This window comes from Canis lupus, chromosome 22 (genome assembly GCF_011100685.1).
Source record: "Canis lupus familiaris isolate Mischka breed German Shepherd chromosome 22, alternate assembly UU_Cfam_GSD_1.0, whole genome shotgun sequence".
Lineage (NCBI taxonomy): Eukaryota > Metazoa > Chordata > Mammalia > Carnivora > Canidae > Canis > Canis lupus.
The window spans coordinates 32,980,852-32,992,946 of NC_049243.1; the positions used below are offsets into that span (position 1 = coordinate 32,980,852).

The window sequence follows — 12,095 nt, forward strand, 5'->3', positions numbered from 1 at the left end:
GCTTCCTATTGGCCAGGATAAAGCCTATATCCTGATTTATAGAGCATTCTTCACAGTGCTGACGTAGGTTCTCTTTTTGGCTTCTCTGTGCCATTTCTCACCATGCACTGAGTTCCAGCTAATCCAAATGTCTCTCCTGTTTCCCAAATGCCATTTCCTTTTCATCTATCCATACTTTTGGAAAGGCTAAGAAACTAACAGTAGATTGTCCTCTTGTCTCTTCTCTGGGTTTAGAATGCTCCCCATGCTCAGCCCTTCATCCTGCCCTTTTCTTTTGCCAGACTACTTCTTATCCCACAAGTCCCTGTCTAGCTGCTCTCCCTTTTATACCACCCTTGCTCCCATTCTGAGGAAAAGTCAGAATTTCTTCTAGCTACATACCTCCAGTTCCCTTTATCTTGTGGATATTGTGTATATTTTAATCTCAATCACTATGTGGGCTCTTGGAGCCATGGCATTTTATAGACCCAATGGTTAATACAGTGCCTGGCATACAGTAGATTTTCAATAAATGAATAAGGAAGTTTGCCAAGACTGTGGTAATCTTATAGCTTGCCTTGCTCATTCTTACTAATGAGGAAATTGAGACCCAGTGGAATTTGGAGAGTTGCATAATTTAAGGCAAATTCTGGAATAGAACCAAGGTGTTTGGCTTAGTTGAATGCTCCTTCAGCATCGGCAAAATTAATTCGACAGATCTAAGGAAAGAATCTTTAGTTTTAGTGATAAAATGTAACTCAGTAAGATAAGGAGATGTTTTGGTGGGAAAAGAAAGAAAAGTTTGTTTTATTTCAGAGGTTATCATGTTATTTGATTAACTTTTGTAGCCAATGCAGAAGAGTATGAAGATAGTTAAAAGGTAGCAAGAATTGCAAGCCCGGAGAATGATCCTAATGAAGAAATGACAGCACTTTGCCTAAACTCATCAGTTAATGCTGGTTAGCTTAGAAAGGTTTCTTCTCTTAAACTCTAAAATAAGTAAGATGTGGAAACTTCACAGACCCCTAGGGATCAGAGCTTGGCTAAGGGACTGGCAGTGAGAGGAACAGGAAAGCAGTATTTCTTTTGAAAGGGAGCCAAACACATGTTTCATTATTCTGGGTTCCCTGTTTGAGGCAAGTGATTTGATTGAAAATATTCAGTTGTAGAAAGGAGCTGTAGTTTTTGTTTATATTTTCATGAAATCTTTAAATACAATAAACTAAAAGTCTGGAAAGAAGAATCAAAATTCATGTTTTATTTTCAAAAGATGTCTAGAGTTGGGGTGCACATTGTGGAACAGAAGAGATAGAATTTAGGATGTTTCCTTTATTCATAGTAAAAACAACTACAAATGAGAGTAATTTGGTAGGGAAGTGATCACTATAATACATTTCTTTGTACAGAATGTTTTTACCTCACCGTGCTAAATTAAAAAAGATACAGATTATCTGGCTAAAATATAGACTATATTTGAGAGGTGGATTTTAGGAATTAAAAATGAAAGCACACATATTTGGGCGAATGATCAATTTCAGCACCATTAGCACATTTGCTGATAGAGAGGAGCAGGGAGATGGTGAATTTGTATTGGCAACCAGCTGCTGCTCTGAGGGCAAAAGGAAGAGAGCCACAGGGGATCCATACTGGGGCTGGAGGTGGTGGGAGGACAAAGCTGACACCACAGAAGAAGGTTGAGGCAGGTCTGTGTTACCTTGAGTGGAAAGAAGAGATGCTAATCTGCTTCCAACAAGAAGGATGACAAGATTGGAAACAGTGGAGAAATGCTTACAAAAACTATATGAAATAATTTCCAAGGTTATAGAAGAATAGACATGAAGAATAGAAACTTGCTATACTTTCTACTGTATATTTAGCAGATAGAGATAGAAGAATTAGGGTTAATTTTTTGGTCTCATATAGAGCTAAAATTCTTATTATTTATTTTCTAAGATTGTCACCTAAATTCTAGGGCAATTTCTGTCTCCATCACTTCTCAGACAGCTGCTCTTAGCAATGAAGTTGGTTCTACCGATACCTATGTCAAGTAAGCTCACTGGGTTTGGGGACCATCTCTTTCTCTTTGGTCAGTCCATTGCTTCCACTGACTTTGTTTAGCTATCTTATTGCTCATCAGTCTCATTTTTGCCCCTTTTCATGGTCTGGAACTTTCACCCTCTTTTTTTCCTGCTCTCCACCCACAATCTAAATTTATTCACTTTATTCCATTTCTTTAGGACCATATTTTTACTTTTTAAGAGACTAGCCTGGGTCTGACAAAATAATCAGTTTGTGATGTTACCCATCCCAGAAAATACATTGTTTGAAACATGGCCTTTTGGAAATAGGAGTGACTCTAGGATTGTAGGCTCAGGTATCATGGAGTTATGGAGGTGTGGGTGCTATGGGACCGGAATCTGGGGAAATGTTAGAGGAATGAGAGGCCTTACTGAACCATTTTTAAAATGCAAAATTCTAATTAAGAATTATAATATGTGTGAAGAGTTTCTGGGTACCCTGTATGGAAAGTCCTAGTCAAATCCTAAATATTAGCATTCCTGTCATTATAGAGTCCCAGAGCAGGGAGGTACTGAGGAATTTGCAACCAAATATCCTCCTCCAGGCCCTTTAGCACCTTCTAAAGATTTCATAAATCAGGGAATATGCAACGGTTTGCTGAAGGGATAAGTGTTTGAGAGGTGATGAAGTTTACTCAGAGAACTTAGAGTTCAGTTTTATTTGAACTAAAGCTGTGAATGGACCTACAGTGCTGAGGATCCTTCTGGGCCTGTTTAAATAGTAGCTCCAATTCCCTTCTTGAGCAGCTTTGCATGTTAGCCAGTGAGTGCTACAAATACTGATCTGTACTGCATGGGGCCCTGTCCTGGGTCAGGGCATGGTGCAAACGCCTTGCAACCTAATCCTTCAAGCACCAACTCAAGGCACAAGCCTGCCATGAAGTTTTTCTTGACAACTTCTGGTCCTTCCCTTCTTTGAACTCCTGTGTGTTTTTTAGTGTTGCACTATTAATTGAACCTTTCATGTCTGTATAGCAGGATGGGGAATTTTGTTCACCAGAAATTCTGGGCACTGCTACTGCTTGGGAGAATGACATTTCCAGCAGCTGCCTGGTGAGGTCAGGCATGAGGGGAGGGTGAGTGAAGGCAGGGTGTAAATTGGCTCCAGGAGGGGAGGGCAGGAAGATTGGGAATGCTGCATGGGGTGAAGGGAACTCCCTGGATGAGAAAGAGTGGGAGAGTGTGTAAGTGGGTTCTCTTACCATGGGCTTTTTGAGAAGAGAAACAAAAGGATATCTAAAATCATTCAGCAAGGTATTATTTTTTTGGCGAGGTCCTAAAAATCCATAGTTAATATCTAGCTTAGTCTTAAGAGTTGCTCTAGTCTTCTTGTTCATTTGTTGTTCATGTGCAACATTCAATACATATTTATTGAGTAACTTTTATGAGCCAGGTACTGTTCTAGGGCTAGAGATTTAGCGAATAAGACTAACATTCTGGTGAGGAGACAGACAATAAATAACAGATAAATAGAAATGGATGAGATAATATTATTAGATCTATGAGGAAAATAGAACAGGCGAATTTAGAAATTCCAGCTTTTATGTGGGTTTCATGTGTGTGGCTTATTCTTCCAAAGTAGATGTGAACTGCCCAGGACTATGCCTTCACACCTTGATATCCTCCATTATTCTCATGAACTACCTTATGCCTTTGTAGATAGTTAATATTTCAAATATATTAATCCAAGAATAGTATTCTATAATGAGATAACTGTGTTTTTATTGCAACATTGAATATATTCCCTATGCTGTACTTTTTCATCTTCATGACTTATTTATTTTACAACTGGAGGTTTGTACCTCTTAATCTCCTTTATCCATTTCATTTATCCCTTGCTTACCTCCCTCTGGAAACCACCATTTTGTTCTCTATATTTTACAGTCCTTTTTTTTGTTTCTTAGTTTGCCCATTTGTTTAGTTCAGATTCCACATATAAGTCAAATCATGTGGTATTTGTCTTTCTCTGACTTCTTTCATTTAGCATAACATTCTTTTTAGTTCCATCCATGGTGTTGCAAATGGCAAGATCTCATTTTTTCTTTTTTTTTTGGGGGGGGGACTGAATAATGTTCTGTTGTGTGTATACACATACATATGTGTACATATACATACACACACATATATATGCACACACATATAGTACATCTACTTTATCCATCTACTGATGGACACTTGGGTTGCTTCCATATCTTGGCTATTATAAATAATGCAATAAACATAGGGATGTGTATATTTTTGAATTGATGTTTTTGTTTTCTTCAGGTAAAAACTCAGTAGTGGAATTATTGAATCGTATGATTAACTTACTGTCAAACTCCCATTCAATTTTCCACAGTGACTGTGCCAATTCATAGTCCCACCAACAGTGCATAAAGGTTCCCTTTTTTCTACATCCTCACAAACACTTGTTATTTCTTGTCTTTTTGATTCTAGCCATTCTGACAAATGTAATCTCATTGTGGTTTTGATTTGTTTCCTTGATGATTAGTGATGTTGAGCCATCTGTGTCTATTGGCCATCTGTATGTCTTTGGAAAAACGTTTTAAGATCTTCTACACATTTTTCAGTCAGTTATTTTTTTTTGATAGCTACATGCAAGAAAATGAAACTGGACAACTTTATTACACCATACACAAAAAATAAGCTTAAAAATAAGCTTACGATTGAAGGCCTAAATGTAAAACCTGAAACCTTAAAACTCCTACAGGAAAACATAGGCAATAATTTATTTGACATCGCCCTGAGCAACGTTTTTCTAGGTATGTCTCCTTGAGCAAGGGAAAAAAGAGTGAGCATAAACTGAGAACACCAAAATGAAAAGCTTTGGCACAGTGAAGGCAACCATCAACAAAATGAAAAAGCAACTTACTAAATGGAGAAGATATTTGCAAATGATACATTTGATAAGGGGTTAATATTCCAAAACATATAAAGAACTTATACAACTCAACATCAAAAATACCCCCAAAATAATCCCAGACATTTGGTTTTGTTGGGTTACTTAAACTTACTTGGGTGATTTTCATACTTTGAAGTCTGTAGTTACCTCTGTAGAGTAAAAACTTAAAATATGCACAAAAAGTTGATAAGATTACAGTGGAAACTAAGTCAATGGTTCGTTGATTTCGGGCTGATAATTATTAAGAGACCCTCGTAAGTGTTCTTCATAACAAGTATTGTGAAAGGAACACTAAATTTTGTATATTATGGCTCTTTCTATTTCTACAATATTGACAAAATGAGCACAGTGATCAAAGCAAACTACCTCTGACATTTAGGGAAAAGGATTGACCATTAGTCTTTTGGATTTACCTATCAGGTAAAGTTGGACACAAAGTAACTAGTAAGACAATGGTTCAGAAAGGAAATGCAAATTCACTGGTTTGGTATTCTTCTAGTCAGGGCTATGGGATGCTAGGTTAGAGCATGAGTTTTACACCTGGGAAAGTAATCACCTTATTGGAAAATTACTATGACACAATTTGGGAAGGAAGTAAACCATGAGGCAGGATGGAGTTGCCTGGAGCTAGTCTATAGAGAGCCCACTCAAAGGGGCCAATGCTACATAAGGACACAGGTGAGCAGGAGGTACAGATAAAGGTCCAGAGTAGAGGAACAATGGTCACTGCAAGGTTCCATGGGCTGTGGTGAAGGATGCAAGGCTTTGGTCTCTAGGGTTTCCTGGAAGCCCAATTTTAGGGGGAATTCCCTGTGAGATTACAGATTATTCAGAAGCAAGTCTAATTTTTCCATAAAGGTAAGCTATTGAATAGGGTTTCCTCTTTGGATTTACTTTAGGTGACTCAACAATGTATAGGATAGCAACAAAGCCACAAACCCTGAGGCTTCTAATTCTCTGAAAGCAGTAAGAGCTTGTGGCAGATTGCCTGGCACCATCTACTCTGCTTTTTCCACCCTTTTCTGGTCTCATATGGCCTGTCTTCAACTGGATATGTCCCATAATGACCTCACACTCAACATCTCCAAGGCCGATCTTATCTTCTACCTTTCCTTTGTTGGTTTATGATAACATTCTTTTCTAAGCTACATTAATTAGAAAACAATGGAGCTTTTAAACCTTTTCTTCATGTTTTGCTACATGTGGTACACAGTGCAAACCCAACTGCTCATACATTTAAAACATCTCATATCTTCCTTATTTAAGAGCAGCAGCTGTTAAGCAGGATATTAGCTCGTTTCTACATTTCTACCTAAGCCTGATAACTAAAGTTCTTTTTTTTTTTTTTTTTAACATCTTCTAAGTTTCTTTCATTATATTTCTTTTACTTCCCATTTCTGAACCCGACACTTTCCCATTTGGGAAATAAATACACACTATCCCAATGATACTTAAGATTCTCTTTTCTCTTCTGGTTACAGATCATAGTCCTATTCTTTGCATGCTAGATACTTTTTGACTAAGTGCCAAATATTGTGAATTTTACAATGTTGGGTGCTAGATTTTTTTTTTTTTTTGTACTTTAACTATTTCTGGGTGTTGCTCTGGGGTGCAATTAAGTTGGTTGGCATCAGTTTGATCCTTTTGAGGCTTGTTTTTAAGCATTCTTAGGCAGGTCCAGAGTGGCCTGTAGTCTGTGTCTAATTTGGCACCACTACTAAGGCAATACCCTTCTGTATTCTCCTCAAGGCTCCTTGTATCATGAAGTCTTTCTACTCTGGCTGGTGGGAGTAGCAACTCCTTCTAGCCCTGTGTGAGCTCTGGGAATTATTACTCCTTCTTTAGGTGGTTCTGGCTTCAGTATTTTCCTCACATGCCATTCAATACTCAAGGAAGGAAGCCCTCCATAGACTTCTGAGCTTGCTTTCTGTATACCCCCCTCTGCATACTCTGCCCTGCTAATTCTAGTTGCCATGATTTTCAACTGTCTTCAACTCAGGGAGACTGTCAAACTCCATTTGGGTCTCTCTCTCTCTCTTTCTCTTTCTCGGTCACACTTGAAGACACTCAGCCACACTGGAAGACACTCTGTCAGTCACACTGGAAAACATTCTCTCAGCCACACTGGAAAACTCTCTCTATACCTGAAACAGAAGTGAATTGTGGGCCTTAGCCTGTTTACTTTCTCTCAAAGATCACTGTCCTATAGCCTGAAGTCAAAAAGTGTTTCATATATATTTGCCTGCTTTTCCTTTTTTTTTTTTTTTTTCCTTTTTACAAGTAGAGCAGGTGGGAAAATCTAAATCCTCTTATTGTCATGACTAGATGATGAGAGGTGGAAGTCAGTATCTCTATGATCAGGCCATACTTTACCTAGCTATCCTTATCTTCTACTGTTTTTGTTTTTTTTTTTTCCAGTTTGAATTATCTTTTAGTTGAATACTTACACCAGCATGATCAACCATCTATATCCATGGATGGTTAAAAAAGTGTCCGTTTTGTCTTGTTTATGTGCTATACTATAATATCTACAAGAGCTGTACAAATTCTAGACATAGTAGTATCCATACTTGAAAAAGCATATTTGTCCTTTAAAATGTAGAATGAAACCAATTTTCTCTTCACTTTGTAAGATGAATGATAGATGCTGAGTGAAAATGAGTCTCTATACACAGTTCTCTATTTAAAAAAAATTTTTTTTAAAGACTTTTAATTTGAGATAGAGCAAGAGAGAGTGCACATGCACGAGTGAGGGGAGGGGTAGAGGGAAGAGGGAAGGGGAGAAGCAGGCTCTTCACTAAGCAGGGAACCTGTTGCAGGGCTCAATCCCAGGACCGTGGGACCATGACCCAAGCCAAAGGTAGATGCTTAACCCAGGTGTTCCCACAGCTCTCTTTAGTATCTCTCTGTATCCTACCTATTCCTTCATTTAGCAGTAGATGCTTGCTAAACAGGGTCCAAAGGGAATGATCAGAAACCCTCTTGTGGACCTCAGAATGTTCAATATGTGTTCATTCTAGTCCTAATGGTGATTGAAGTTTCTTATAATTGGAATGTTAAACTTGCCATAATTCATATTAAGTTGTATTATAAGACTTAAGATCCATTCTCAGTTCTACAGTTAACTAAGGGCTTAGGGTGATAACAATCCAATCTCTGAGGTTTACATTTCCAGACTCAAGGAGAATTTTCTTAAAGTACAGATAAATTGAGCAGATTTTGTTCTTGCATGTTTAAACATACACTGGGGAGGGGGGGGAACCTAAGAACAATGAAAAATAACTTTTTGTAAAATTCTGAATCTTAAATTCTTTGCATGAATCATAATTGAGATCGCTTAAGATAAATTCTTTTTAGTTGACCAGAATTTTTTTTCTTGATTTTATGGTATATAAATCTTTGTGCTATAAAATATCTGTAATTATAACTTAACAAGAAACCATCAAATGTTCTTGATATAAGTAGGTCTTATTCAAACAAAAGAATAAGAAACTTTTGAAGTAGAGAAATTTGATTACATGACCTGAAAACTGTCCCACTACCAGTGTTTACCATTTTGAATGTTGACAATGAAGTTTCAAGACTGTTAGTCCTAATTTTGAGTGCAATTGAAATGTTATTTTCCTGCTTCCAAATGAATGTAGAGTTGACTCCTAACTTTTTGGTCACTTTCAATAATGCAAACTCTTCTAGACAATTTTAATTACCAAGAATCCAAGTTCAAAAATATGTATTTAATTGCACTGGGATTAGAAGGCATGGTTACCTCACTCTCTATTTTCATGCCTAGTGCCTTTACTCCATTCCCTTGGTCACTGGACTGACTTTTCTAGCATTAATTGTTGGGGGAGGGAGAGGGAAGAGGTAGAAGGGGCAGAAAGGATCTTTCTTGAATGTCTTTGACATGACAAAGGTTTACTTTGACCAAGGCAGATCTCATGATGCTTGGTTCTTTGAAGACCTCTCTTCATTCCCCATTGTCGCATTGGATCCTATTCATGAGTTTCACTGATGTGGATGAATGCATCTTCTGTCATGATCACCTAGGATTCCCCTGTCATTCCCTGAGAATTCTAGCAGTTTCTCCAGTAGCTTTCTGCTGCTGTCTTTGTTCTTGTTTTTGTTTTTTTCTCCCCTCCAGGGAGCTCTCTTATGCAAGATCTAAGATGACTTTGCCACTTGCTTGCTCATGACATTTAGTGTATGAAAAATGCACATCTGAGACTCTCTGTCCTTAGGAATGATACTATGTTTCAAATGATGGCTTGGACTCTGTTGCCCTAGTCAAACTCTTGTCCTTTAGATCACTCAGTTGAGTCAGACAACCAGTCTTCTCTGTCCCTTAAACTTCAGGGGACATAGTTCAAGCTCTCTGAATGGTCTTCTCAAAGTCCTTATAATTAGCCCTGAGGTTAGAAGACCATACCATTCTCCCATTCCATTCTCAAAGTGGGGGTGGATGAAGACTCAGCAAAACTACAATTGTCTCTAAAGAAATTCTCTTTCTAATTTCCAATTCCTTTCAGCTCTTCAATTTTACCCTTTTATAGTGGGTTTGAGGGGTCAATGTCACAATCAGTTTTTTTAAGCCACTTTCTTTGCCAATTCTGCATAAGTGATATTGAATTATATTTTTGAATGTCAGAGTAGTTGGCACTTCTATTAAGACCTCAGTTGAAACAGAGACCAAAATAGTTTTGTGTTAAAACTCTTCTATATTTATGTTTTAAGATGTGTCAGCTTGTCCAGACAAAAAGAAAAATATACTCCAAAGGAACTCTTAAGAAATGACATTAAATGTTCAGTTTTACATTTTTAATATGTATATAAGCAAATTTTGTGTTTTTTAAAAAGTTTATTTTCTGATTAATTTAGATATTTTTTAGGATTCATTCTAAGAATGGAATCTTAATTTATGGCATTGTGTTTGTAGGAAATATGGTCAGAGGACCAATTAAATTGTCATTTTTTCCCCCCAGAAAATTCCACTGTTGGTATGGTACTCAAAAGTAGAAACAATGGAGAATACACCTACCTCAAAATATGGAGTTCCAGAACTTCTAAAGGAGACATGCATGAGACTAGCATCTTCTTGGGAGGATAAGGTTATTCCTCTTGAGTGCTCTTTCCCATAAATATGGAACCAAAGACTTCTTCATACCTTCTTAAGTTCCTATATTTGGCCCTTTTTAGAATGTAAAACGGTTGTGTATCTTTCATGAAAAGCCTTTATTCTCTGTGGCCTAAGTCCTATCTGAATTCAGCACAGTGAGTCAGCAGGTGACCACCAGGGGGCAGCTATATACAGCCTTTGGGCTTAATTTTGCAGGCACTGGGGAATTATGGAAGGTTTCAGAGCAGAGGAGTGACCTAGTGAAAGTTTGTGTTGGGAAGTTTAATTTGGTAGCCAGGGTGAAGGGGAAAGGATTATCCCAGAAAGTCTGATCTGAGACCATCGCTGTAATTTGAAGTAAAGAGGGGCAGCAGTGGCATTAAGGTAGGACTAGGAATGGAAAAAAAATTCCAGAATGTTCATTCCTTTTATTATTTTTTTAAAGATTTTATTTACTTGAGAGAGAGAGAGAGAGAAAGCACGTGCACGTGCCTGACTGAGTATCCATGAAGGGGGTAGGGAAAAGGAAAGGGAGAAAACCTGAAGCTGATCCTTGGCCAATCTGGGAGCCAGAGGTAGGACTTGATCATGACTAGCAGAAAGCAAGAGTCAGGGGCTTAACCGCCACCCAGGCGCCCCCAGAATGTTCATTCTTAATTAAAGTCAGAACCACATGACTGACTGGATATGGAAGAAGAAAATAGAGAACAAGTCTGCTTAGAGGATGTTAATTTTGAAAATGGAAATAAAGCTGCTTAGCTATATTCCCTGCCCTCTCCCCACTATGTATAATCAATTTCATTTTCATATAGAATTATAAAAACTTTTCAATGAAAATTTTAAGAATAACCTCAAAAGAGGCTTTTTGGAATATTAGACATTTCAGTCCCTGGTGGTTTCTGGAGATTTTGGAGGCAATTGTCGGTTGGCCTCTTTTCTTGGAAGGGAAAAAAATTAGAGTAAGAAACCATGGTGTTACTCTTTATTGTTAGACTTTTTTTTTTTTCTTCATTAAAATGGTAGATGTTTGGAGAAATAATGCCTGACTCTATCTCTCTGAATGGAGGGCAAGCCAATGGAAAATTGTGTTGTGGGAGGATATTACCTCAGAAGAGCTTTGTATTAGTACACATGTCCACATTACTTCCCAAAGCATACAGTCTCACCTTATTAATGAGTATTAAGAGAAAAGATCTCCCCCAAATATAAATACCCCAAATGTATCTGAGGGGGAGATCCCAGTGTAGTGCATGTTATGTATATTATACACTGTATTCTTAAAGCACACTAGAGAAAAGAAAATATTATCAAAATCATAAGGAATAGAGGATACTATAATTACCAAAAAAAAAAAAAAAAAAAAAAAGAAAAAGAAAAATCCACATACACATGGACTCATGTAGTTCAAACCTGTGTTGTTCTAGAGTCAGCTATACTCCCACAGTTTTGGTTGTAGTGAAAGTGGAAAAGACAAAATGCTCCAATAAACACAATAAGTTTTGAGGTTTGCCACTGGGGAATCCGTATCAATAGTTTTGATATAGAATTCTATGTACCATGCCAGGCCTTCTAAATTATGTAGTTAATTTCAGCAAACAGGAACTCAGGATAAAGATTCTCAAAAGTGTGATCCTGGTTTCTCTGTTTCTGCTCTCTGGAGTTCTGGGTCACCTGGTCTGGATCTTTACTACATTAGGCGACTGCACATTTGGTATCCATTGGAGTCACTCATATGGTGGCACTTACCCTCCTTGGATTGTCTAGATGGCCCTTTGGTACCTTAAAGGTGTCCATCACTTATGACTCATCCCACACAGAGATGCCTTTTCCTTTTCATAGCTTCAAAATATACTCAGACTGATTATTTCTCACCTACCCAGTGCTACTACCATTGACAAGCCACCATAGTATATTACCTGGATTTCTAGAATTGCATTTTATGCAATTCTATGCATCTACCTGTTCAGTCTGTTTTTCAACATTGGAGCTAGCAATCCTGATGATCCATTCGTGTTACTTCTTA

At 37.7% G+C, this 12,095-nt stretch overlaps 1 long non-coding RNA gene across 2 annotated transcripts in view; it reads left to right on the forward strand.

Annotated features, from left to right (window-relative positions):
- The first annotated feature begins 10,000 nt into the window (after nucleotides 1-10,000).
- LOC111091764 overlaps nucleotides 10,001-12,095 on the forward strand; it is a 73,677-nt gene continuing 71,582 nt past the window's right edge. For both annotated transcript variants that reach the window (XR_005376042.1, XR_005376043.1), the window contains exon 1: nucleotides 10,001-10,064. This is a non-coding gene — a long non-coding RNA (uncharacterized LOC111091764). The remainder of the gene's footprint in view (nucleotides 10,065-12,095) is intronic.